Source organism: Helianthus annuus, chromosome 2, assembly GCF_002127325.2.
Source record: "Helianthus annuus cultivar XRQ/B chromosome 2, HanXRQr2.0-SUNRISE, whole genome shotgun sequence".
Classification (NCBI taxonomy): domain Eukaryota; kingdom Viridiplantae; phylum Streptophyta; class Magnoliopsida; order Asterales; family Asteraceae; genus Helianthus; species Helianthus annuus.
In genome coordinates, this window is record NC_035434.2 from 90452160 (window position 1) to 90477760 (window position 25601).

Sequence of the window (25601 nt, forward strand, 5' to 3'; positions counted from 1 at the left end):
TCAACAACAAAGCTTTAAAAAGTTAGTCATTATACTTGTTTGCTTATAAAACCGTCATTTTAGTTCCATTCGTGTGCGTACTTTCATTTCTCTTACGCATTCGATTACCCAATTAAATGGGTATGACATATACTCTCATACAACTAACCTGTTAGTAGATGGTGACGACCAAACATATAATATTGTATAAACTAAAACGTCCATAGCATATTCTAACCGCATAAGTTACTTCAATCCGATTATCCTTTCAACATTCAACCGTTTCATTATTATATCAACACTTCGAAAGTCCGACATTCATAACCTGCACTTTCAAACATACTCAATAATAACTTGGTTAGCCAAACCCGTAATCTCAACATATTCATTTACTACATCTTCATAAAAAGGACGTTAACCATTTAAATGCATCCAATCAACTTACATTCCAAACCCAAGGGCATTATTAGTAACGCTAATTCTCAAATGCATCCAAATCATGCATTCGCACATACTTGCACACATACAAACTTACAATCATACACATCTACATACCTAATATACATTTAATCATACCTACAATCATATATTCATACCTACGTGTTCCGTACGTATTTTTGTATACATTTACATGTAATACATGTCCAACTTCATTACATACATCTATCACACTCTTATATAAATTACATGAGGCTTAGACTTGGGTTTACAACTTATAATCGTCAAGGAAACACTCGAAATCATGTTTGGGAGGCCCGTCGTAGTTCACGGATAATATACCGAAGCCTACGGCGCATAAATCACATAAATAAAATTTTTGACAGAACCTTCACCCGGCCGTGTCAGTTCACCACCCGGCCGTGTCAACTCTGCACTTTTCCTAGCCATTAATCCTTACTGAAACGGACATAACTCTCTCATTTTTCGTCCGTTTTGCGTCACGTTTCTTCCTATATGATTGTAATTTAATATTCTATCACGTGATCTTGAAGTCCAACATCCGAGTTAAGGAATTTCTTAACTTATACGTATTCGGCTTGTTATTCATCTATGAATTATTCGACCCATTCGTGCATTTATCAAAATAATCCATTGATTTAACCTCCACTTTATATGAACTTAATAATTAAAACTTTATATTACTTAAACAACTAAAGAAGTGATTATAGAAATCACTTACCTTGAGTATTCCAATAAGTGTATTTGTCACCTTGCCTTATCTTGACCCGTTATCCTCCTATGCTTGAGCTCTCCTTGACACGTTCCTATTATCTCATTCCATTACATCCATTCAATAGTTAGTATACGTAATCATACGCATCACTAATCGCACTTCTATTCACGTGTCAATCGCTTAACGAGTTCAACATGTATCATAATACTACAATGCTAATCAATCTAACAATTTATCATTCCATCATCACAAAAGTCATACATGAGCTTCTAGCATGCATAATTATGTATTTACATCATGTTCATTATTCTTTCAAAATTCCATACTTAGAATGATAACATTCTCTAAGTTAGGCAACTTGTTTCATACATTAAACATTTCATACCATTTCTTAACACCTTGGTTTTTACACATTCATTCTACTATTTTCTATCAACAACCCGTTTCGACCCGTTGGTGCAATCATATGCATAGACTAGTTGGTAAGTGTTTTAGACACTTAAAACAATCAAATAACTTACTAATAATTTATTAAAATCAGTAGTTCATGATTCATACAAGTGTGCATAACAATACAACTATTTTTACTTAATATTTATACTAAAAATGTGCAGCAACTTTCTGCGCAGCAGCTGTTCACGACACATTTTAACCCATTTATCTTCTGATTCAGTTCTTCATGTTCAAATATGAAATGATCTACACTCAGAGATCTTTCTAAGCATATAAAGATCGTAACAATCGGACATTCCTATGATTTTATATGATTTTTACAAAATCAGCACAGAAGCTGAAATGCTTCCAAACAGCTTGCTGTCAAAACGAATTTACTAACTTTTCATGCTGTTTTGACCCACTAAATCTCATAACCAGCCTCTTATGACCAAATATGAAATGTAATATGCGAAACAACCTTTTCAACGATATAAGGCTCGTTGTCTAACTCCTAATAACGAATGAGATACGGCCTTTACAAGATGACTATCTAAGGCTGTCAAAAGTAACTATTTTACACAAACTTTGTAGGCATTTTATCAAACACCTTGTAAGCATCATAATCATGGTATTCGGTACAAGACTATAAGGCACATTCTTATTAGTTTATCATCATACAACATTCATATTCATTCGGATTTACATAGATTTTTCATCCTAAATCAGTTTGTCTAGCATTCAAGTATTACAAACAAAATCATATATCAAACTATCACATAATCATAATCATCATAAGCTTCCTATTCATAACACAATCTTTACAAAGTGGGTTTTTACTACACCTTTCATACAATCTAAATTCAAGCATGATTCTTGTTCTAAAACGCAATTCTAACTCAGATTTATCATATTTGACACAAGAAATCGAGATTGGGTTTAACCCCTCATTCTACAAATCATAATTTCAGAAAATTAAACTCACCACTTCATTAGTTAGGGTTAGATTTTCGAAAAAGAGGACCCATGCATCAAATTTTCTTGTGATTTAGGCTTCAATTTCTTGATATCTAGCAGTTAGGGTTTTTGGCTCCCCTTTCTTCCTCCCCTGGTTCGCACGAACACAACAGTGTTTGTGTTTTTGTTTTGTTAATTTCTCAATTAACCCTTTTTATTCACTAGTTACACAATTAGCCCTCCCACTTTGGGAGAGTTTTTAACTTAGCCTTTTTTTTATTTAACTAATTATCATTACATCATGACTTTCATTAACCAAGTTAATTTCTTTATTTATTATTTATCATTTTTGGGGTGTTACAAGTCTACCCCCCTTAAAGAAGGTTTCGTCCCCGAAACCTCTTTCTTTTCTTCTACAACCCGTCTAGTCTTATTCTTCGTTCATCCACTCATTCAAGTTACATTGGACGACTTACATAAGAATGTTGTGAGAAATTGACTAATCACACATCCCATAGTCCACAATTTGAAACTAGCATCCTAACGTATTGTTCATACTTATCAAGATTTTAAATTTTCTTGTGATAACCAATCCCTAGTCATCATTATTTTATTCATTTCCATGGTTACTATTGTTATACGTGCCATGCGTATCTTTCCTACAATATCTTGTTCAAATGAACATGGCCAACAAGCCGAGCGTCAAAGTTAGCATTTCTTAACGATACTTGCCGTCTCTTATATTCTATCAGAATTTCCACAGTTATGAGCATTCAGGTTCAATATCACTCGATGATCATTACGAACATTTAGAAGTTCACTTCACATTTTTCATTACGGTTTTGTATACACATATTCTATTCTGACGCATCCCTCTCTAGTCGAGTCATAACCTCATACTAAAGTTACAACCCTTTTTATACGTACCTGACGGAAGTAAATTCCATTGATTCATTATCCATACTTTACGGTAATCATTCCTTTCCGGTTAGTGACATTGCGCGTCTATTCATCAAGTTTACCTATGAGTATAAAACTTAACAACCAAAACATTAGCTACCGAGTTCAAATGGCGATCGCCATCTGACCCGTATGACCCATTTGTCCTTTCGACCATTCTTGTACAAAACGCATTTGCATAAATATATTCATATATATATATATATATATATATATATATATATATATATATAGAAGTTCAAGCATAAACTGAATCACATCACTTAAGGAACATTTATTTGTTTGGTACGTAATTACTTCACATTCGAATATCTTCATTCTTGTCATTCCTTTGTTCATTTGCTTTACATTTACTTATATGACTTGTTTGACGCAATCATGGTCAAACTATTGATTCTTCTTATGTAGACTAGTTTTCGCCTTTTTATACCTTAAGTCCGCTTCGCGGATTTGAACATTGCATTCATGCCTTTCATTTCTTGAATCCGTCTCGCGGATTCAAGCATTGCATCCATATCTTTCATTCTTTGAATCCGTCTCGCGGATTCAAGCATTGCATTCGTATCTTTCATTCCTTGAATCCGTCTCGCGGATTCAAGCATTGCATTCATATCTTTCATTCCTTGAATCCGTCTCGCGGATTCAAGCATTGCATTCATATCTTTCATTCCTTGAATCCGTCTCGCGGATTCAAGCATTGCATTCATATCTTTCATTCCTTGAATCCGTCTCGCGGATTCAAGCATTGCATTCATACATTGTTGGTCCGTACTTCTTACGGATTCAACATTTTATTCTTATCACTTGCATTTTGTACTCTTACGTAGTACTCTCAATCTCCCGAGAGTCTTACTACTCGTTTCACCCGTACGCCCACCTGCTACCCAATTCTAACGGACATACATGTAACAATTATCGCGGTCTCACGAACGTCATACGTTTCTTATGTACTGGCCAGGTACACAATCCACGTACTAGTTTCGTGTCTTCGCGTAATCGCCACATTATGCCCGAAGAATTAAGTTTCGGCACGTGTTACATTTTTAAAACTCCTTTACCATGTCGTTGTTATATTCATTTAGATTTTTCTTTCACTTGCCTAATTATACTATTTCATACATCACGCGTTGAGTATACGTACCAGGGGTCAATTCGTCTTATTACTTGCCTTGATGCCGGTCCTAGACCGCATTCACGGATCACTCCTTCCGAACAATTGCGCTTACCCTTCACATAACCCGCGTGCTCTTGGCCTTATAAATAGCATATAAATAAATGATTAGCATATTCCGTCTATCTTATCCACTAATCGTGGTCACATATGTCGTACTAGGCCTTATATAGATCTTACACGAACATTCATTAAGCTTTTAGACAATTTAGAAACTCAAAGTACGAAAACAAGGCCTTTACAAGTTTCTTTCCATCGTAACCACTAATTGTGGTTAGATACATCTTATTAGGCATTATTTGGACCCTACATAAACATTCGAATGGGCCTTCGGACAACCCGGTAACTCGAAACGCGAAAATAATACTAAAATAAAATTTTTAGCAGATTGTTACTCCACAAGCCGTCGGCGACGGCCTTACACCCGTCGGCGACGGGTCCTGGAATGTGGCTTCGGCCACTTTTGCCCGTCGGCAGACACTTAGGGCGTCGGGACTAAGGGGGCGTCGGCGACGGCCAGGAGCCCGTCGACGACGGCCTCCCGTTTGCTGAAACGCTGCTGAATTTCTTTTGAGTGTTCCGACCATTTACCAGGTCCGTTTTCAGCTACACGGGTCCCGGGACTTCTTATTTTACACGCCTTATCACCCATAACCTACTTGAACCTTAAAACTTATACCGTAACACACTATACATACTTATATTAATCAAAAATTTAAAATTTTACCTCATTGGCGATCTCGGAGCGAGCACACTTTTGCACGAGCCATCGGTTTGAGTTCAAGCACTGATACTCTTGCTCGAATCCCTCAAACCTAGGCTCTGATACCAACTTGTTACGCCCAAAATTTCACCTTCCTAAATGTGATATTATCAAACTATAATTTAACAAAAAATCGGGCATGACCCGTCCAAAAAACGAGCATACCCCTGTTTTAAACATAAACAAACTAGATACAATTCTATAATTCGTTCAACAAGATACTACTAAAAACCAATACAACAAATTTTGGATCAAAAACATTTGAACAAGCTAGCGGAAGCGTTTGGTATCGCATAACACGAACACGCGCTCGCTCCGATTCTCCAAGTCGCCAAAATTGAGGATTTACCTACATTCAACAACAAAGCTTTAAAAAGTTAGTCATTATACTTGTTTGCTTATAAAACCGTCATTTTAGTTCCATTCGTGTGCGTACTTTCATTTCTCTTACGCATTCGATTACCCAATTAAATGGGTATGACATATACTCTCATACAACTAACCTGTTAGTAGATGGTGACGACCAAACATATAATATTGTATAAACTAAAACGTCCATAGCATATTCTAACCGCATAAGTTACTTCAATCCGATTATCCTTTCAACATTCAACCGTTTCATTATTATATCAACACTTCGAAAGTCCGACATTCATAACCTGCACTTTCAAACATACTCAATAATAACTTGGTTAGCCAAACCCGTAATCTCAACATATTCATTTACTACATCTTCATAAAAAGGACGTTAACCATTTAAATGCATCCAATCAACGTACATTCCAAACCCAAGGGCATTATTAGTAACGCTAATTCTCAAATGCATCCAAATCATGCATTCGCACATACTTGCACACATACAAACTTACAATCATACACATCTACATACCTAATATACGTTTAATCATACCTACAATCATATATTCATACCTACGTGTTCCGTACGTATTTTTGTATACATTTACATGTAATACATGTCCAACTTCATTACATACATCTATCACACTCTTATATAAATTACATGAGGCTTAGACTTGGGTTTACAACTTATAATCGTCAAGGAAACACTCGAAATCATGTTTGGGAGGCCCGTCGTAGTTCACGGATAATATACCGAAGCCTACGGCGCATAAATCACATAAATAAAATTTTTGACAGAACCTTCACCCGGCCGTGTCAGTTCACCACCCGGCCGTGTCAACTCTGCACTTTTCCTAGCCATTAATCCTTACTGAAACGGACATAACTCTCTCATTTTTCGTCCGTTTTGCGTCACGTTTCTTCCTATATGATTGTAATTTAATATTCTATCACGTGATCTTGAAGTCCAACATCCGAGTTAAGGAATTTCTTAACTTATACGTATTCGGCTTGTTATTCATCTATGAATTATTCGACCCATTCGTGCATTTATCAAAATAATCCATTGATTTAACCTCCACTTTATATGAACTTAATAATTAAAACTTTATATTACTTAAACAACTAAAGAAGTGATTATAGAAATCACTTACCTTGAGTATTCCAATAAGTGTATTTGTCACCTTGCCTTATCTTGACCCGTTATCCTCCTATGCTTGAGCTCTCCTTGACACGTTCCTATTATCTCATTCCATTACATCCATTCAATAGTTAGTATACGTAATCATACGCATCACTAATCGCACTTCTATTCACGTGTCAATCGCTTAACGAGTTCAACATGTATCATAATACTACAATGCTAATCAATCTAACAATTTATCATTCCATCATCACAAAAGTCATACATGAGCTTCTAGCATGCATAATTATGTATTTACATCATGTTCATTATTCTTTCAAAATTCCATACTTAGAATGATAACATTCTCTAAGTTAGGCAACTTGTTTCATACATTAAACATTTCATACCATTTCTTAACACCTTGGTTTTTACACATTCATTCTACTATTTTCTATCAACAACCCGTTTCGACCCGTTGGTGCAATCATATGCATAGACTAGTTGGTAAGTGTTTTAGACACTTAAAACAATCAAATAACTTACTAATAATTTATTAAAATCAGTAGTTCATGATTCATACAAGTGTGCATAACAATACAACTATTTTTACTTAATATTTATACTAAAAATGTGCAGCAACTTTCTGCGCAGCAGCTGTTCACGACACATTTTAACCCATTTATCTTCTGATTCAGTTCTTCATGTTCAAATATGAAATGATCTACACTCAGAGATCTTTCTAAGCATATAAAGATCGTAACAATCGGACATTCCTATGATTTTATATGATTTTTACAAAATCAGCACAGAAGCTGAAATGCTTCCAAACAGCTTGCTGTCAAAACGAATTTACTAACTTTTCATGCTGTTTTGACCCACTAAATCTCATAACCAGCCTCTTATGACCAAATATGAAATGTAATATGCGAAACAACCTTTTCAACGATATAAGGCTCGTTGTCTAACTCCTAATAACGAATGAGATACGGCCTTTACAAGATGACTATCTAAGGCTGTCAAAAGTAACTATTTTACACAAACTTTGTAGGCATTTTATCAAACACCTTGTAAGCATCATAATCATGGTATTCGGTACAAGACTATAAGGCACATTCTTATTAGTTTATCATCATACAACATTCATATTCATTCGGATTTACATAGATTTTTCATCCTAAATCAGTTTGTCTAGCATTCAAGTATTACAAACAAAATCATATATCAAACTATCACATAATCATAATCATCATAAGCTTCCTATTCATAACACAATCTTTACAAAGTGGGTTTTTACTACACCTTTCATACAATCTAAATTCAAGCATGATTCTTGTTCTAAAACGCAATTCTAACTCAGATTTATCATATTTGACACAAGAAATCGAGATTGGGTTTAACCCCTCATTCTACAAATCATAATTTCAGAAAATTAAACTCACCACTTCATTAGTTAGGGTTAGATTTTCGAAAAAGAGGACCCATGCATCGAATTTTCTTGTGATTTAGGCTTCAATTTCTTGATATCTAGCAGTTAGGGTTTTTGGCTCCCCTTTCTTCCTCCCCTGGTTCGCACGAACACAACAGTGTTTGTGTTTTTGTTTTGTTAATTTCTCAATTAACCCTTTTTATTCACTAGTTACACAATTAGCCCTCCCACTTTGGGAGAGTTTTTAACTTAGCCTTTTTTTTATTTAACTAATTATCATTACATCATGACTTTCATTAACCAAGTTAATTTCTTTATTTATTATTTATCATTTTTGGGGTGTTACACAGTCTGTGAGTTTTTGAACGAAATTCAACCGTGAAATCTCCCGGAAATGAGAAAATAAGGTGTAGAAGTGAGAAGAAACGATGAAAAACAGCTACAATCTGCAGTAAACCTCCTCCCAAGCTCTGATACCATGTCACACCCCCAAATTACCACCTAGGGCGTGTCCCTATTGGAGGTGCAACGATTCTACAAAGAGCCACTAATCTTATCAAACACAAGTTGTAACGTAATAAAATACCCAATTGAAAGAAAAGTATCGTTTGAAAGTTTAACCAAAACCAAAGTACTGAGCGGAAGCATAAAAGTATAAATGTATAAATGTGACGAAACCCAATCAATATAAATGTTTATCATGACCATAACCACTCCAGCAGCATCAGACAGCAAGCTCCCAAGTTCCCTCAATAGTTACCTACAAGCATGTAAACAAGTGTGTCAGACTACGCTGGTGAGTTCAAGGTTTGTGTTTGTTTACCAAGTTGCGTTACCGATCATGTGAGTAAAACAGTTTACAAAACGTTATGTTGTTTGCTGTTAAGATGTTTGATGTTTCGATGTTGTTCATGTTAGATACCCTAGGGAGTGTGCCCATGTGTATCCGGGGAGTGGATACCCCTTAACGACCGTTTGCTATGTTGCCATCGTTAGATACCCTAGGGAGTGTGCCCATATGTATCCGAGGAGTGTGCCTCTAACAACCATAGCCATACCCAGATAATTAGTTCACGCCCGTCCTTACGGCCCGGTGTGAGGTTTCCCACCTAATAGCGCTATCAACTAATCACCCCCATTGCCCTCCAGGCAATAACCAAAACCGATTAAGTTATTTACCCAATGTTTTCCCTTCCAAATGTTTACCAGTTGTCCCAAACCATCGGGACGCATGCTTGAGAAAAGTGCAGTGAACTCACCTTGGTTTTGCTCGGTAAGACTAGTTATGTGATCAATTTGCTTTAACAATCCTAACATGGATACCATTAACATTTAGTTGTGTATCACTTAAATCTTTATATTCTACACGCACATTACACAAGTAGGCATCGTATAATATCATGCAAGTTATAACGAGCATTCGACCACAAGTACTCTCACATTACAGGATCATATATCGCAATAACACGTAGTAGCAGTCAAGTTCTCAATCAATCGAGCATGCACATGACAACTACAATTCTTAATATCCTATAATCTTCCATGTCATGGTCAACCACATCATCATTAATTATCTCAGATTAATCAGAAGCATGTGCACCCATGTTTCCTTATCATAAATTCATGCAATTTATGTATAACTTTTACGCATCACCATGGATTTAATACACACAATCAAGAACCCTATTATGTGATCTAAACACTTAGTACCTCGTGCATAAGCAGCATATATAATTAATATTTGGATTAGTTATACCAGACTAACACACACTCGGATCATATTGATAGACAACACTAAAACAAGTTCTAATCATGTATGTCGCTAGTGATTATCATACTTATATCCGCATCCCAACTTTATTTATCCTATGCTACCCCCCACTTTATACCCGTCCCAACTTCACAAGGCCCAACCTCAAAACTGAAAACAATATAAACGAGCCCAGCAAATAATTCCTATTTAGCCATGCGAGCCCATTTTTTTGTTTTATACAGTAACCAATTATACTATATTCCCAAAACAATTTACAACCCTCTAGTTGCTTATCAAAAAAATTATTTATTAGAAATAGCTAAACCGCCCCCCATTGGACCTTCATTCGGTCCAATTGATGATCAACCAATCACCAAGGTCACATGCTATTTATTTGTTTCTTGGAGGTGTGCACACAATGACCGACACATTGATTACAATATTCACAATTCTGGGCGGCAAGGTGGAGGTGATTGGCTAAGTGTTCAAGGCAATAGTGTCTCATCAGATCATTATCTCTTCAATTTAACACACAACATCATGCATACAAGGTTCTGCTAATCCCACAAGATGTATTCATGTATCACTATTTCAACTAATCATAATAATGAAAGCATACAAATAGAAATTCATGCTTTGTTCACATATCCTCGACGCCGTTAATCCGTTTCGTCCCTACACCCTCAAGAAACCTACGGCTATGCTTACATGTATAGTCCGATCAACAAGTTCATATAATTTCCTATACATGTCATCGAACAGGTGTAGTTTATATGCATATCATCATATAAATAACAATCAACAGTTTCATATATGCACTCACTAAACAGGTTAAACGTTCACGTATAAGCATGGTGCCATGTACACATGAATTCACAACTCAAACCGAATCCGTGACGAATTTTATAACTAGAACTACGAACGAGAGAGAGAGATCGAGATCGAGATTTTACCGGTGCTCGTCAGAAGTCAAACTCGCCGGAGAAGACGATGGTGGTGGCCGGTTCGTCGTAGGATCTTGAGTGAGAAGGGAAGAATTGCGACGGTGGGGGGGGGGGGTCTTCTTGTTGCCGTAGGGTTTGTGTTTTTGTGTGATGTTGAGATGGTTATGCGCATACATATATAACCCACGTAAATTAATGGTTGAATCCAAAAAGGAGGCGGTGGAACTTGTGGGTGTGGGCCGAAACATGAGATGAGGTGGGTTGAAATTTTAGGTTGCATGGACTGTTGAGGTGTGGGCTTCCCATACAAACGTGGGAAGGGGGTTGTTATTGGGTTTCATATTTTCACTTATGTAATAGTGTTATCATCAACTATATTATATTAATGTACTACTCAAGTTATAGTTCGTTTAGCCCGACATGATAACGATTTGGCTTCAAGTATTTGTTTATATGAAAATACATTAGGCAAGTGTAATTAATTCGTCACACACGTTCATGCGCTTATATGGGATTAGTATAACGGTGTTAACCTCGAAAGTACGGGTTGTCACATCATCCCCAAGTTGAAACAAATTTCGTCCCGAAATTTATCACACAGACACTGAGGAAGCTAGTTATGTTGCGTGTTTTCCTGGGGTGTCACATCATCCCCAACTTGAAGGAAATTTCGTCCCGAAATTGGCAAGCGTCAAATGCGAGAGGAACGAAGTGAGAAATCAGAATTGTTGCGGGTTCTGCTCAGTTGTGACATCATCCCCAACTTGAAGGAAATTTCGTCCCGAAATGTAGCAAATAGTCGCTGAGGAAGCCAGTTTGTTAAGCGTTTTCGCGAGGTGTCACAACATCTCCTACTTGAAAGAATTTTCATCCCGAAAATTGGTCTAAAACAACGGTTGGAAGTAAGTTCCGACGAACTCGATCTATAGATACCTTACAACGCCTGGGGGCTAATCTTGTGATCGATGGAAATCATGGTATGATTGCTAGCGTTTTGTTATATCAGTTGCCGATCAAAGAAATAGGGAATTAATGAGGTTCGTACAAAGAATCGAGCGAAACAGGGGTCCATTAAACATCCGAAGGATTTGGCCAGCAAATTTGTTGTCAAGAAGTAACTTCCAGTAGTGGTGCATGGCGGCATGGCACAACAGGGAGGTTCGTTACATTGCGGTCGCGCGAGTGTATCATTTGTCCCAAACAGAGTTTGGTGGGTAAAGGTTAGTATTGCAAAACGACAAACGCGTGTAACTGTGACTGCTTCACTTCTAGCGGCGATGACAAGTGAAAGTGATAAGGTTCGTCTACAGGGATGCGTGGGTATAGTTCTCCTAATCCCGTGTTCGTTCGGAAGTTCCATCTAGCGATGCCATCACATGGTTAGCTCTATTGAAACAAAGGTGCACTGGAAACCCTTGTGATCGGTCTAATTGGTGCCTTCGGTACCGTCCAAGCAATGCCTCCCACTTAAATCCAATGACCACGGTTTCCACCGGAGGTTGTAGGTCGTGCAGTTCCTCTCCGTAACACCATCATGGGATATCGCTGGATCATCGGCACCCTCGGATAGAAGCGATGCTTCGCGTGTTGTAGGGTTGGGTTTCAAAAGCTGTAAGGACGTTCTCCGATTTTATTTCTCAGAAATTCACAGCTCCCCGCTATGCTAAGGGGGTTGAAGTTGCGAAACCTTCGAAAATCCTATGATGAAGCTGTGATAGTATCTAGCAAACCTAAGGGATTTCTGTTTCCCATAAGGAATCTGAAATTGCATAAGGTCAATCTGAAATTCCGCCTAACGATGTGGAAGTAAACCAGCTCACTCTTCAGGAGGCATGTCAGAAAATTCATGGATGAGTGGAAGACACTCGATCTTCCTTTCTTAAAGCGGCAAATCGGTGACAAGAGTTAGTATGGCAGGGTAGCCCTTCCGTAGACACTTCCGGGCTTTCATGACTATGACAATGCCAACAACGGCACCACTACGATGATCTTAAACTGATGAGGATTCCCCACTGGGGAGAGGGGACGCACGATTTTCTGTTTGCAGAGAATTTTCTGCTTGATACATAGATAACCATGTCCATGTCAACGACCATGTCAAAACTTACAAGAGAATTGGGAAGTAGGTCAATGTCGAACACTTGACCCACGAGATCAAGTTTACAACCAAAAAGAACATGAGAAGCTTCTATCGATTTACTATCAGGTTAATACACAGACAGGGAAGATCCCCTCTTACATTCGTTAAGCCTCATTGGGATTTGCATGCACCACGCGTTATTATTATGTGTGCACCCATGATAATAAGGCGGTTTGCATGCTCCTCTCGATGCTTCTTAACTTATGTTTGAAGTTTCTCCCATCCCAATCAACACAAAATATAGTTTCTTTTACTAGGCATATAAAGCATAAGTTAACGAGGAACGAACCTTGCAGTCTGAAGCTGAGTGTCATGGTCATCGTTTGGATCAATTCGGTTATAGTCTGGTTTTATGAAAACGTTTTTAAAACCGAGTTCTCTATAACCAGTGGCTCTGATACCAAACTGTCACACCCCCAAATTACCACCTAGGGCGTGTCCCTATTGGAGGTGCAACGATTCTACAAAGAGCCACTAATCTTATCAAACACAAGTTGTAACGTAATAAAATACCCAATTGAAAGAAAAGTATCGTTTGAAAGTTTAACCAAAACCAAAGTACTGAGCGGAAGCATAAAAGTATAAATGTATAAATGTGACGAAACCCAATCAATATAAATGTTTATCATGACCATAACCACTCCAGCAGCATCAGACAGCAAGCTCCCAAGTTCCCTCAATAGTTACCTACAAGCATGTAAACAAGTGTGTCAGACTACGCTGGTGAGTTCAAGGTTTGTGTTTGTTTACCAAGTTGCGTTACCGATCATGTGAGTAAAACAGTTTACAAAACGTTATGTTGTTTGCTGTTAAGATGTTTGATGTTTCGATGTTGTTCATGTTAGATACCCTAGGGAGTGTGCCCATGTGTATCCGGGGAGTGGATACCCCTTAACGACCGTTTGCTATGTTGCCATCGTTAGATACCCTAGGGAGTGTGCCCATATGTATCCGAGGAGTGTGCCTCTAACAACCATAGCCATACCCAGATAATTAGTTCACGCCCGTCCTTACGGCCCGGTGTGAGGTTTCCCACCTAATAGCGCTATCAACTAATCACCCCCATTGCCCTCCAGGCAATAACCAAAACCGATTAAGTTATTTACCCAATGTTTTCCCTTCCAAATGTTTACCAGTTGTCCCAAACCATCGGGACGCATGCTTGAGAAAAGTGCAGTGAACTCACCTTGGTTTTGCTCGGTAAGACTAGTTATGTGATCAATTTGCTTTAACAATCCTAACATGGATACCATTAACATTTAGTCGTGTATCACTTAAATCTTTATATTCTACACGCACATTACACAAGTAGGCATCGTATAATATCATGCAAGTTATAACGAGCATTCGACCACAAGTACTCTCACATTACAGGATCATATATCGCAATAACACGTAGTAGCAGTCAAGTTCTCAATCAATCGAGCATGCACATGACAACTACAATTCTTAATATCCTATAATCTTCCATGTCATGGTCAACCACATCATCATTAATTATCTCAGATTAATCAGAAGCATGTGCACCCATGTTTCCTTATCATAAATTCATGCAATTTATGTATAACTTTTACGCATCACCATGGATTTAATACACACAATCAAGAACCCTATTATGTGATCTAAACACTTAGTACCTCGTGCATAAGCAGCATATATAATTAATATTTGGATTAGTTATACCAGACTAACACACACTCGGATCATATTGATAGACAACACTAAAACAAGTTCTAATCATGTATGTCGCTAGTGATTATCATACTTATATCCGCATCCCAACTTTATTTATCCTATGCTACCCCCCACTTTATACCCGTCCCAACTTCACAAGGCCCAACCTCAAAACTGAAAACAATATAAACGAGCCCAGCAAATAATTCCTATTTAGCCATGCGAGCCCATTTTTTTGTTTTATACAGTAACCAATTATACTATATTCCCAAAACAATTTACAACCCTCTAGTTGCTTATCAAAAAAATTATTTATTAGAAATAGCTAAACCGCCCCCCATTGGACCTTCATTCGGTCCAATTGATGATCAACCAATCACCAAGGTCACATGCTATTTATTTGTTTCTTGGAGGTGTGCACACAATGACCGACACATTGATTACAATATTCACAATTCTGGGCGGCAAGGTGGAGGTGATTGGCTAAGTGTTCAAGGCAATAGTGTCTCATCAGATCATTATCTCTTCAATTTAACACACAACATCATGCATACAAGGTTCTGCTAATCCCACAAGATGTATTCATGTATCACTATTTCAACTAATCATAATAATGAAAGCATACAAATAGAAATTCATGCTTTGTTCACATATCCTCGACGCCGTTAATCCGTTTCGTCCCTACACCCTCAAGAAACCTACGGCTATGCTTACATGTATAGTCCGATCAACAAGTTCATATAATTTCCTATACATGTCATCGAACAGGTGTAGTTTATATGCATATCATCATATAAATAACAATCAACAGTTTCATATATGCACTCACTAAACAGGTTAAACGTTCACGTATAAGCATGGTGCCATGTACACATGAATTCACAACTCAAACCGAATCCGTGACGAATTTTATAACTAGAACTACGAACGAGAGAGAGAGATCGAGATCGAGATTTTACCGGTGCTCGTCAGAAGTCAAACTCGCCGGAGAAGACGATGGTGGTGGCCGGTTCGTCGTAGGATCTTGAGTGAGAAGGGAAGAATTGCGACGGTGGGGGGGGGGGTCTTCTTGTTGCCGTAGGGTTTGTGTTTTTGTGTGATGTTGAGATGGTTATGCGCATACATATATAACCCACGTAAATTAATGGTTGAATCCAAAAAGGAGGCGGTGGAACTTGTGGGTGTGGGCCGAAACATGAGATGAGGTGGGTTGAAATTTTAGGTTGCATGGACTGTTGAGGTGTGGGCTTCCCATACAAACGTGGGAAGGGGGTTGTTATTGGGTTTCATATTTTCACTTATGTAATAGTGTTATCATCAACTATATTATATTAATGTACTACTCAAGTTATAGTTCGTTTAGCCCGACATGATAACGATTTGGCTTCAAGTATTTGTTTATATGAAAATACATTAGGCAAGTGTAATTAATTCGTCACACACGTTCATGCGCTTATATGGGATTAGTATAACGGTGTTAACCTCGAAAGTACGGGTTGTCACATACCACTTGTAGGATGGATTGCTGACCCGAACGAGTCGTTCAGAGGTTATCTCTTGCGTTTCAGATGCGGAATAATAAGAAATACAAGTAGAAGTAGCTTGTTCTTCTTTCTAACTGCTTGTTTTATTGATTTGCAACGTTTTACAGCTCGATCGTCACACCGGCAGAGCTTCGGCATGGAATTTCACATTCATATTATGAGGATCGCCCTAAAGACCCCTATATATAGTGGTTTGGGTCCGCTCATATGTCACATGTTCATATGAGCGGTCCAGACACGTCCACATAAGCGGTCCATACATGCCAAATAAGCGACCCAACATCCCTATGTCCCTATGAGCGGTCCTAGCAAATAACACCTATACAGACTCCTGTTTTCTCGTATTACGTGCCCTATGCTATACAATACGATGTAAGACCTAATCCTAGACACCTAGACGCAATCAACAGATGTAGTGCACTAACAGAAACCATGGGCACTTGAAAACCATCAAAACTTGCCCATAGATTAATCAAAAACATGTCCAAATGCACTGAATACCATCTACTGTTTCAGAAAACTGTTTTGTAGAACTGGGTAACTCACGCGGCCCGCATAAAGATACCATATACTCTCACGCGGCCCGCCTGGGCAGACTATTCAGAATTTGCAGTTTAGTCCCTGAACTTGAGAAACATGCATTTCGACCCATTTTTGACACGTTTAAGCCCCGTTAACCTCATTTCAAGGCTCTAAAATGAAGTTAAAGTATAGGGAACTCAAAACATGCTCAAAAACATCTCGGATGTCGGTTCGTTTGGTCGTACGGTTGCGTTATTCGCTTAATTACGACGGAAGTCGTAACGAACGCAAAAACGATTCAAATCAAGCGACGAATGGAATTTTCTTATGCCAAACACTAAAATAAAATATTTTAATGCTTACATAAATTTTTGGATGTCCAGATATATTCAGAGTGTAAAATATGCGCGTAAATGCAAACTTGTGCACTTTTTGACGCTTTTAGTCCCTATTGATCAATAAAGTTTGTTTTAGCATATCGAACCCCTCAAAGCCTATTTCTAAGCTATGTAAAGGATATTTCGGGTATGTTTAACTTATGATCAAGTTCCGGAATGTTCGTTACTATACAAATCGGTATAGTTTCGCAGTTTGACAAAAATAGTCCCTGCGATCGAACAAACTTGATTTCAACACACCAAATCATCCAAAATTTATTTCTAAGTTATGTGGATGTTATTTAAGGTATGATAAGCCTATGTCACTATTCTGGAGTGTTTGTCGCATTATACTGACTGCGTTTACACAGCAGTTTGCGTATAACCTTCTAGAAAGCGATTTAAAGCTTGAAATTGGAATAGGTTAATTTGAAAAATCACCAAATACAAATACACACATAATAACACCAAAAAACAGATAATAACACCAAAGCACACTGTTTTATTAATAATCGACATTGTTTTACATTGTACAAAGATTATAGAACAAAGTTGTCACAGTCTCCTCTACTTCAGGAAATTTCGTCCTGAAATTTTAACTAAAGGAAGCTTGTGAAAACAAATGCGGATATTTTGCCTTCATCTGGTCCTCACGTTCCCAAGTAACTCTGGGCCATGTTTGGATTCCCAGCGAACTTTGACCAATCGAATCCGTTTGTTCTTCAACTGTTTGAAAGTACGGTCCACAATCTCCACGGGTTTCTCGACAAAGTGCATCGTTTCATCGATTTGGATTTCATCGAGAGGAATGTGAAGATCAGCGTCAGCTAAACACTTTCGCAAATTGGACACGTGAAAAGTCGGTTGAATATTCCCAAGCTCTGGAGGTAGCTCTAGTCGATAGGCAACTTTCCCAATTCTTTCCACAATCTTGAATGGTCCCACATATCGAGGTGCAAGTTTTCCTTTCTTTCCAAATCTCTCCACTCCCTTCCAAGGTGAAACCTTGAGTAGGACACAATCTCCGACTTGAAATTCTAAGGGCTTGCGTCGCATATCTGCATAACTCTTTTGACGGCTTCGAGCTGTCACAAGATTATCGCGGATTTTCTTGATTTTGTCTGTTGTTTCCGGAACGAGTTCAGGTCCAGTAAGCTGAGCTTCACCGGTCTCGTTCCAACAGACAGGTGAACGACATTTTCGACCATAGAGAGCTTCGAATGGTGCCATATTAATACTAGCATGATGACTGCTGTTGTAAGAGAACTCGATCAATGGCAGATGAGAATCCCAATTACCACCAAAGTCTATCACGCATGCTCTAAGCATATCCTCCAAATTTTGAATTGTTCGCTCAGATTGACCATCTGTTTGGGGATGATAAGCAGTGCTTAGATTCAGTTGGGTTCCCAAAGCAGATTGCATGGTCTTCCAGAAATGAGATGAAAATCGAGCATCACGATCAGAAATGATATCCAAAGGCACACCATGTCGTGATATAATCTCATCAACATAAATCTTCGCCAGTTTATCAGCAGATAGATCCTTGCGAATTGGAATAAAATGAGCTGATTTCGTTAATCGATCGATAACAACCCATATAGCATCATGACCTTTAGACGTACGTGGTAACTTAGTGATGAGATCCATCGCAATGTTCTCCCACTTCCGAACCGGTATCTTTGGCTGTACAAGCAAACAAGAAGGCCGTTGATGTTAGCCTTGACTTTGAGACAAGTCAGGCATTTTGATACATACAAGGCAACATCCTTTTTCATACCAGGTTACAAGAACTTAGTACGAAGATCCTTGTACATTTTATCAGCACCAGGATGGATAGAATATCGAGACTTGTGAGATTCGTCCATTACCAAGGTGCGAAGATCGTCTTGTTTCGGAATCCACAAACGATCCTTGAAATAGAGCAAACCATCGTCCTTTGCTTCGAGCTTAAGCTTAAGTTGACGTGGTAATTCCTTACCTATCAAATTTTGTGAAACATAAAATTGCTGAGCTTGAAGAATATGAGTTTGAAGATCAGATAGCGTTTGAACAGAATGAAGCTTTACTCGCTCTTTTCGACTAAGCACATCGGCTACGACATTCGCCTTACCAGGATGGTAGCGAATCTCGTAATCGTAATCGCTCAAGAGTTCAACCCAACATCGTTGCCTCATGTTCAGGTCTTTCTGATTAAGAATATACTGGAGACTTTGTGGTCTGTGAAAACCACACACTTCGTTCCATAGAGGTAGTATCTCCAGATTTTTAGCACGAAAACTACAGCACCTAACTCAAGATCATGAGTTGTGTAGTTCTTTTCATGAATTTTTAGCTGTCTAGACGCATAAGCTATGACTTTACCTCGTTGCATAAGAACGCAACCAAGTCTTAGATTCGACGCGTCACAATAGATAACAAAATCATCAACTCCCTCGGGCAAAGATAGAACAGGAGCATCACAAAGCTTCTGTTTCAGCGTTTGAAACGCTTCTTTTTGCTTGGGTCCCCACTCAAAAGGCTTATTCTTCTGAGTCAAAGTAGTGAGTGGAACCGCGATCTTTGAGAAGTTTGAGATGAATTGACGATAATAACCAGCAAGACCGATGAAAGATCGAACCTCTGTAGATGTTGTTGATGTATTCCAGTATTTAATAGCAACAATCTTGGATGGATCCACATGAATACCCTGCTCATTGACTATATGACCCAAGAATTGAACTTCTTTAAGCCAGAATTCACACTTGGAGAATTTAGCAAAAAGTTGTTCCTTCTTCAGGAGTTCCAATGTTAAGCGAAGGTGTTGCTCGTGCTCGGCTCGAGACTTCGAGTAGAGAAGAATATCGTTGATGAACACAATGATGAACTTGTCTAAATAAGGTTTACAAACCCTATTCATTAAGTCCATGAAGATAGCTGGAGCATTCGTCAAACCAAAAAGCATGACAGTGAACTCATAATGCCCATATCTTGTGCGGAAAGCAGTCTTGGGAATATCTTCTTCGAGAACACGAAGTTGATGATACCCAGAACACAGGTCGATCTTGGAAAAGCATCAAGCACCTTGCAGTTGGTCGAAGAGATCATCAATTCGAGGTAGGGGATATCGATTCTTGATGGTAAGCTTATTAAGCTCACGATAATCGATACACATTCGAAAAGACCCATCTTTCTTTTTCACGAAGAGGACAGGAGCTCCCCAAGGTGAAAAGCTCGGTCGGATGAATCCTTTATCAGATAACTCTTGAAGCTGCTTCGATAATTCTTGCATCTCCCATGGTGCAAGTCGATAAGGCGCTTTGCAATTGGGTTGGCATTGGGTACAAGGTCAATATGAAACTGGACTTGACGAACTGGAGGCAAACCAGGCAGTTCATCAGGAAACACCTCTGGATAATCCCGAACAATCGGAATATCCTAAATACTCTTACTCTTGTCTTTCTCCTCGGTGACATGTGCTAGAAAAGCAACATATCCTTTTATCAAATACCATTGGGCTTCCATACATGACATAAGCTTCAATCCACCTGAAGGTTTCTCGCCACGAACTTCCAGAACATTTCCAGAAGACAAACGAATATGAAAAATCTTATCAAAACAAACCACCTCAGCATGATGTTTGGTTAACCAATCCATTCCAATGATAATGTCGAAGCTCCCAAGTTGCATCGGTGTGAGGTCAATAGGAAAAAGATGGTTATCAAGGTTCAACTGACAACCACGAATAACAGAATCGAGAACAAGAGGTTTACCAGTAGCGACTTCAACAGATAGGGGTCTCCTCAGTTTAGTTCTAGGTATCGCAAGCAAAGGTTCAAAAGACAATGAAACAAAACTCCTATATGCACCATAATCAAAAAGAACAGATGCAGGTCGATTGTTAACAAGAAACGTACCATTGGCAACCTCGTTGTCAGCCCTCGCTTCGTTTGCATTCAGGTTGTACGCCCGCCCACGAGCAGGATTCACATTGACATTCACATTCGGGTTCGCATTAGCATTCGCGTTCACCAGTCTTGGACAGTTGTTGCAGAAGTGGCCAAACTCTCAACAGTTGAAATATGAACCCGGTGGGAATCTCACAGCATTCCCCTGAGCCAAAGCTGGAACCTGAGCAACCTGATTTTGTCCCAGACGACAAATATTGGCCAAATGCCCAAGTTTACCACACGTCGTGCATTGCTTACAAGCTTGCTATGCAAGATGATGACTGTTGCAGTGTGCACAATGAGGTGCGGTACCAGCATATACCTTCTTTGCAGGAGGTTGAGCCGGTGGGTTCTGATCAGTCTGTGCTGTAACAACAAAATTCTGAGCCCCCTTTCGCTTCCTCTTCTTCGACGACTCACCTTTCTTACCCTTGCCCTTTTCCTTGTCTTTCCCAGAATCAGCCGCCTTCTTTTTATCACCCTTGAGGGTAAGTTTACCTTCCTGACTTGAGATTCAGTCAGGGTAGCCGACAACTCGATTGCGTGACGGACGGTAGTAGGATTAACGCCGGTCACAATATCCTGAATGGAATCGGGTAAACCATCGATATATCTCTCGATTGCTTTCTCCAGAGGGTTAACCATGGTGGGACACAACAGACAGAGTTCCTCAAAACGATCCGTATAGGCACGGTGTTCAGTCCCATCTTGCTTTAGATCATCAAACTCTCACTCCAAGGCCCGAATTTCGTGACGGGGACAAAACTCCTTCATCATGAGAGCCCGAAGCTCATCCCATGTTTGTGCCAACGCCACTTCGGCACCCCTATCGCGTATAACACCATTCCACCAGGTAAGCGCTCGCTTCTCAAACACGCTTGAAGCAAATTCAACCTTACGTGCATTCGGACACTGAACGTGTCTGAATGTGCTCTCGATACTCTCAAACCACTGCAGGAGTGCAGTTGCTCCTTGCGACCCAGAAAACTTTAGAGGCTTAGCAGAATTGAAGTTCTTGAACTTACACGGTGCATTATTGTTGTTATTATTGTTGTTGTATATCTCGTGAACTTGGGTCACAACACCGGGAAGCACAGCAGAAACTTGCTGAGAGACCAGGGCTGCGATTTCTTAAATAGTGAAAGATTGTGCTTCACGTCGAGGAGGCATTGTCTAACAAGGAAACAGAGGAAACGAGTGAGGTTGAAAAGCAAAGAGGTATTGAAAATACCGACAAAACACAAAGAAGGCGATCCTTTGTTCGTTACCTCGAACAAACAACCGACACGCAGTGACTAATCAAAGTAAATAGGTCAAAAATAATGTATCGCAAAGACATGCTCGCCTATAAGTACCCCAAGAGTTCCCAGGTAAGAGTGACTGGTCTGATTATGTGGATTTGTACGAACACTCTAGCCTTAGACAGAAAACTCATAGTACAGGCATTCACCCTTCCAGTTTGCACGTATTCACACTATTTAGAACCAAACTTTGATGAGATTTTGAAAACTTAAAGGGTTCAAAACCATATAACAGAGGGTTCAAAACCTAGTAATCAATCATCCTAGAACAGATGATTAGTTTTCAAAGCGGATTCGAACTTAGTGTTCTCATTGTGGTTATCACCTAAGGATAGGTGACGGTATTGTTTTAAATTCTAAACGCAAGTAAACTTGCGTTGGGGGTCCTAAAAGTTATAGTCTAGGTCAAAGTATTACTAATAACCTAATTCCCTATAACCATTGCCTCTGATACCAACTTCTTCTGTCACACCCCGACCACGTAGGAAAACAAACCGTGGCGGAAACGTCGGGGAGTGTTGCAACAAAATAATTGTTTCATAACCATGGATACAAAAAGTGTTTCGTTTTATTGAACATATTAAACATTACATTGTCTTGACACAAAACAAACCAGTTAAATATCGACTATCATTGTTATTATGTCACTAAGGCCTTGTCCAGATCCTATGTGACGCATCCAACCTAGAAACCACATCAAGCAACAACACCTGAAACATATGTAAAAACAGAGTTAGCAAAGAAATGCTGGCAAGTACATAGGTTTTATAAGAGTCTCGGAGTCATGGCTCGTTTATATGTTGTAGTACTTTATTAGACTACAAGAGTCAAAATACAAACCTTGTTTTGAAAAGTGTATTGCAACATATTTAACCAACTCAAATCAAGTGGGTTATAGTTTGTAAAATCTCGTAGCCATGCTTCTTAACCCAAAAACATTTGTTTTAGTAAACCAACTTGTAAAACATCTTGTAAAAACTTGTTAAAAACTCGTATGGTTTATATCTTTAAGAGAACATTGTTGTGTGACATCGTTTCAAAATCGTTTACCCAAGTGAACTAAATAACGCCACGGTATGTAAGATGATGAAAACACCTATATATAGGAAGTATCAGCGGCGTATCCACCATGCTTTCATCACATTACACCCGTCCCGTTATCTAAACACTAACCAAAAACCAATCGTTTATCCAATTCGTTTAACTTGTTCAAATCGTTTCAAAGTTGTTAACTCGTTTAAAATCGTTTAAATCATCCTTGTTTTAATTTATGAAAAACTATTTATGGTTGTCTCGCTAACAACATTCAAACCTTTGTGACTAGATCACCTCGTTTCTCGCTTCTCGAGTTAACAAACCACCAAAGGGAAAGTTAACAAACATCAGGTTCAGTCGTTACCCACAACCCCCACACATAACCATGGGTGCAGTAAAATAACGGAATTTGTCAGATCCTATGGTACCATAACCTAATACTGGTCGGCTTGATCAATGCTAATGAATGTCATTTGTTATGTAACTACAACCAATAAGATTTGTTCACTATATTGAAATCGTTATTAGTTTTGTATAAACCATCTTAATTGTTTTTGAAAAACCATTGTTTAAACCTTGAAAATCATTTTATACATATGAATCACCCCAAAACAATTGAAAACAGTAAAATAGGGGAACTATGTACTCACATGAAGTGCAAAGTATCCTCAATCAATAGAATCTTCAACAAAATCAAGCAAACCAAAGAAATCAAGTAGCACCTAGTAATCGAACCACTAGTCAAACAATAGACGCCTAAATCGAACGATCGGATAGAATGAGGTCTTGCAAACCAAATGAGTGTTGGAACTCATGCGATATGGTTTAACAAAGCCTACATCCTAAAATGAAACCTAACCTAAGTGCTTTCGACCCATTGTGGCCCATTAAGGTAGCTTACACTACTTTAACGTGTCGTGCGCGCAAAAGCGTGTTTGAGACGTCTAACTAATCTTATGACAAGTATTATATGCCTCTATATGTTAAAATATGTTACATAATCAGTTACGTGACAAAAGTTTAGGTTACATATGCTTATTTACCAATTATGTATGAAAAGGGCATTTTGGTCATTTACCAAAGGCATATATACTACCTATCATGCGACTAATTAAACCTAAGTGACCATAAGGTATAACCTCAGAAGGTTATTCCCTATGCAATTATGGTCACTAAACATGTTTGGTCGGATCCTAATGATCGACCAAACGGGTCGTGGTCGAAAGTCTAAGCGGGTGTTTAGTCCGCTTGACTTACGACTCTACATAAGCACTAATCTAAAAAGTAACGAGGTAAACATGCTAGAACATGTTTAGTTAAGTTAGAAAACAGGTTTTGATATCAAAACAAACGGTTTTGATACCCTAGAGTAGTTTGGTTACAAAATACGCGAGAATACGCATTTTTTGGCCTAAATTACGACTCGTCACTGAGCCTAGATAACGTGGTAATCAGTAGGTATAGTCACTAGGGACTATAACCATCGTGATTACGCTACGTTATGAAGTTCAAACGAACTTCACGTTGACCATAAACTGGTCAAAGCAGAAAGTCAAACGCAGTTTGACTTTAACGATAAAAACGAATGAAAAGAACGAAAGATTACTTACAGAAGGTCCCCGCAAGCTCTTGATCCGATTTACTCTCAGGTATGAAGCATAAACTTCAAATTAGAGAGCTAAAATCAGATCAAGTGTGCTTCGGGAGTGAAGTGAAGGTGGGTATTTATAGATTTTCAAGAGCACTTAGGATCGTTTCTCGAAGATTGAGCCTTGATCCAAGTCGTACAAGTGGGCACATGGTATTTGGATACCATGGGCACTTGAAAACCATCAAAACTTGCCCATAGATTAATCAAAAACATGTCCAAATTCACTGAATACCAGCTGCTGTTTCAGAGAACAGTTTTGCAGAACTGGGTAGCTCAAGCGGCCCGCGTAAAGATACCATATACTCTCACGTGGCCCGCCTGGGCAGACTATTCAGAATTTGCAGTTTAGTCCCTGAACTTGAGAAACATGCATTTCGACCCAT

General features: G+C 38.7%; 1 long non-coding RNA gene across 2 annotated transcripts; it reads right to left on the reverse strand.

The window, feature by feature from the left end:
- On the reverse strand, window positions 1–8669 carry LOC110919661. Of its 2 annotated transcripts, XR_004880964.1 has the most exons (7): window positions 8362–8669; window positions 6951–7035; window positions 5940–6095; window positions 4644–4755; window positions 2571–3564; window positions 1160–1244; window positions 1–304 (listed from the first exon to the last, which is right to left on the reverse strand). It is a non-coding gene; the product is annotated as an uncharacterized LOC110919661 (long non-coding RNA). The 2 variants fall into 2 exon arrangements; XR_004880963.1 differs by lacking the exons at window positions 6951–7035; window positions 8362–8669 and having other exon boundaries at window positions 3470–3564; window positions 5940–6929.
- Window positions 8670–25601: the final 16932 nt, after the last annotated feature.